Source organism: Sus scrofa, chromosome 6 (assembly GCF_000003025.6).
Source record: "Sus scrofa isolate TJ Tabasco breed Duroc chromosome 6, Sscrofa11.1, whole genome shotgun sequence".
Lineage (NCBI taxonomy): Eukaryota > Metazoa > Chordata > Mammalia > Artiodactyla > Suidae > Sus > Sus scrofa.
The window spans coordinates 132,974,559-132,978,263 of record NC_010448.4 but is presented as its reverse complement, the minus strand read 5'-3'; the positions used below and the strand labels follow the sequence as shown (position 1 = coordinate 132,978,263).

Genomic DNA, 3,705 nt, shown 5'->3' with positions numbered 1-3,705 from the left:
GTTGGCTCTGTGCTTCATGGTCTTAGAAGAGGACAGGTATGCAGTGACATTGAATGCAGTGGTAAGCTATAAAATGTCCCAGAATTTAGTTTATAATAATCTTAGTATATGGAAAAAGATAGGGTCTAAGAAAAAAGATGTCTTGGTAGAAGTGGAAAACATAAAAGTGTGTCCATAAAGCTCAAAAGAAGGGTGTATCTTTATGGCATTAAAAATTGCATGAGTTAAACAATTTTGGATGCAAGAAATAAAGGCCTCAGATAACCTCAAATAATGAAGCTTTATTTAAAAGATCTCCAGAATTTTCATATTACAGAGGCTTTCAATAGGATATTAGTTTAGAAGGGAAAACTAAACAAATGGTCTTAAATTTTCCATCCATAATGTATCCATTGCTTTTATTTATATTAAATGGACTCCTAATCCCACTGATCTATAATCAGGTAGATAATGAAATATATTAGTATGTTGATTTCTAAAAGCATCAGAAAAATAAGCAGATAAATTTTGAAGAACTGGTGTAAAACTGAAATAAAATCAACAGCACAAAGACAACGAAAGCCAGAATATATCAATTTAATTTAAATTGCTATCCAAAAGATAGAAAGTTAAAGCCTGCTTCTATAAACAGTATGATATGACCTGTACATACTTGAAAATAAAGTCAAGTGGTATTAGGGTTAGGACCAAAGAAGCAATAAATAAGCAGGTGGTGAACAATATGACCTTCTCTCTCCTACATTGTAATGACATGATTATACCAGATATAAATCAAATCTTGTTATGGAAGTAATCAGAACAGTGGGCTACCCAAAGTTGGTACTGAACTTCTCAAAAGATCTATTAAGAGGCAAGATAGGTGTAGTTACAGAAAGGACACAAAGGCGGGGCTATGAGTTTTGAATGAATATCTAAATCTAAGCCTACATACTTAACAACTCTGGAGCAATTGAAAACATCTTACTCAATAGCTAGCTCTGGACAGGTCTACATAGTTGATAATTCATGTCATTATAATTCTAATTGCTCTACCTATCTACTTAGGCTCATGGGAAAAACTTGAGATAGGGAGGATAGGCAGAGAATTTTCTTCTTTTAGTCCTGGAGTTATAGTGACCCAAGTAGTCACTGCCCATCCCTGACCATCAGCTCTGGGATTCTGATCTTCTCAGAGAAAGTCAATCAGTGAAGAGTGTCAACAGACCACAGCAATCGTTCCCCAAATCCAATAATAGCTTAATATATTGACAACCTTCTATTACTATATCATCCATAAAATTGTATTCTCTGGCAATTAAACCTTGTCTGCTTCTAGTTTAGAAATCATGAAGCATCAAATTTCCTATTTTATTTAATCAACCTGTATTCTTAGTCCAAAGAGTTATGGTTAGGGAGACGATGATTTGGTGCAGAAAGTATGTAAAGAGCTGCTTAGAATTGTTACAATGCTGCAGAAATTTGGACAGGCAGTTTTCCTCAGAAGAAGCTCAGGACAGGACATTTCTGAAACCTGGAACAGAGTAGACTCTTTTGCAATATGTGAATCTATAAAAAAGGAAGTTTAAAGGTATATCAATTCATTTAATTCTATAACAATCTATATATCACAAAGAGAAATTTGAATTCATGAATTAATTTTAAAATTAAAAAAATGTGAAGTATATAAAACAAAAAAAACCCAAAATTTTAATTTAAAATGTATAACCTAAAAGTTCTGAGAGGTGAAAAAGAATATCTTATTTTAGATATCTTTGATCAATATGCAACTTGAGTGTAAATCATATATTAATATTTCGATATGTAGGCATTTAGACCACTGAATGAATTTTGGGCCTTCAACAATATCCAGTATTATATTTAATACTGAACCTGAAATGCTGCCAAGCCTATATGATTTCACCTTTCTAAGAAGCATATACTACAAAAAAAATCAACAATGATTAACCTATTCCAGTTATCTAGGAAACAATGGGAACATTTTTTTTAAAGGATAAGTTATTTTACCTTTTCCCATTTTGTATTCAACTTAGAGCTCTCTATGGTGATTTCTGTCAACTACAGTTCCCATCAGTGGTCATATCTCTGCAATGGCGACCAGTCAGAGAAAATTTTCAGCAGTCTTCTCAGAAATAGCATCTCTTGGCTGCACACCTAAATTTTGAGCTGTTGGTAGATTCAGACATCTTTGAGACAGGTCTCACTCATTGCCTTTTTCAGTTACTCAGGTAGGTTTATTCATATCTTAATGTATTTTTTATTTTCAAAATTTCCTCTTTGACCATGGATTTAGATGTATATTGTTTAGTTCCCAAGTGTTTAAAAAATGGAATAGACATACATTATCTCTGTTCCTCTTTTAAGTACAACTCTAAGCCTTGAGCATTACATGTAATACAAGCATAAGACAATGCTGAAAGGTTGATAGAATGTAGGAAGCTGACTTGGAATCTTGAGATCCAAGAAACAACACAGTGATGAGTTTTCACTGTCTGCTTGCTTCATGTACCCCAGACTTAGAGCAGAAGATAGCAACCTAGACACACAAATGGGTGCGAACCAAAAGAATGACTAAGGGAAACAACAATAACAGCAAAATTGTACTCTAATCAAATATCTAGGAAATGGGCAGACCAGCAAGACTATAGCCCACCCTTTTGACTTTTTAGCAAACACTTGAGAAAAAATATTGCCCTATCCATATCCATGATGACAAAGGCTACCACATCCCCCATGATATAACAAGGTATCTCAATCCTTCCTCCAATGTTGTGTCGCAAAAGGTATCAGGTACCACTGATGGCTAAATGAGGAACCTGGACTCGTGAAAGAATTGAGGCAACATGTCCACGTCTTTTGCTAGTGATATCAAGAAAGTCAGTTAAAATACTGTAGCTAGAATATTGACCAAAAGAGATTATGACCCTCTTTCCTGAAATTAATATTCTAGGGAGTCTAAGAGTTCCTGTCATGGCTCAGCAGAAACAAATCTGACTAGTATCCATGAGGACACAGGTTTGATTCCTGGCCTTGCTCAGTGGGTTAAGGATCTGGAATTGCCATGAGCTGTGGTGTAGGTTGCAGACACAGCTCGGATCTGGAGTTGCTGTGGCTGTGGCTTAGGCCAGCGGCTGTAGATCCAATTTGATCCTGAGCCTGGGAACCTCCATTTTCTGTGGGTGTGGCCTAAAAAGACAAAAAAAAAAAAAAATCCGTGAGTCTAAATGTTTATGATAGTTAATACACAATGGTCATAGGGTAATATATGTTAAAGAATGATGGTATCTTGATACTAATGTAAAAAACAAATATATCACATATTTTCAAAGAGCAGATAACCAGAAAAAGACTCATACAACAAGGTGGAAGAGGAAGGCAAGAGATAAGAATGGTAAAAAGCATTCTAGGTAACTAGAGGTATCACAGATCCCAAAAAAGAACAGTGACTACTTTCTTGATAGAAAAAAAAAATTCATTATGTCCTGGGGTGTGGCTTTATTTTGAGGAGTGTCTATATAAGACCAAAAAATCCATACCTTTCAGAGATGTCTCATAGCTGAGTAAATATTGAGTTATATTAATTTTCAGTATATCCTGAATTTTAACTTCATTTAATCAACTCTTTCCATAATTACAATAGCTTTAACTGTGCCACAGTTGTTTTTTTTTATTTTCTTTTTTTTTTTTTTTTTTTTTTCGTGGGTAAAA

General features: G+C 34.4%; 1 long non-coding RNA gene across 1 annotated transcript; it reads right to left on the bottom strand.

Annotated features, from left to right (window-relative positions):
- On the bottom strand, positions 262–3,000 carry LOC110261205. Its single transcript, XR_002345122.1, has 2 exons — positions 2,005–3,000; positions 262–1,545 (listed from the first exon to the last, which is right to left on the bottom strand). It is a non-coding gene; the product is annotated as an uncharacterized LOC110261205 (long non-coding RNA).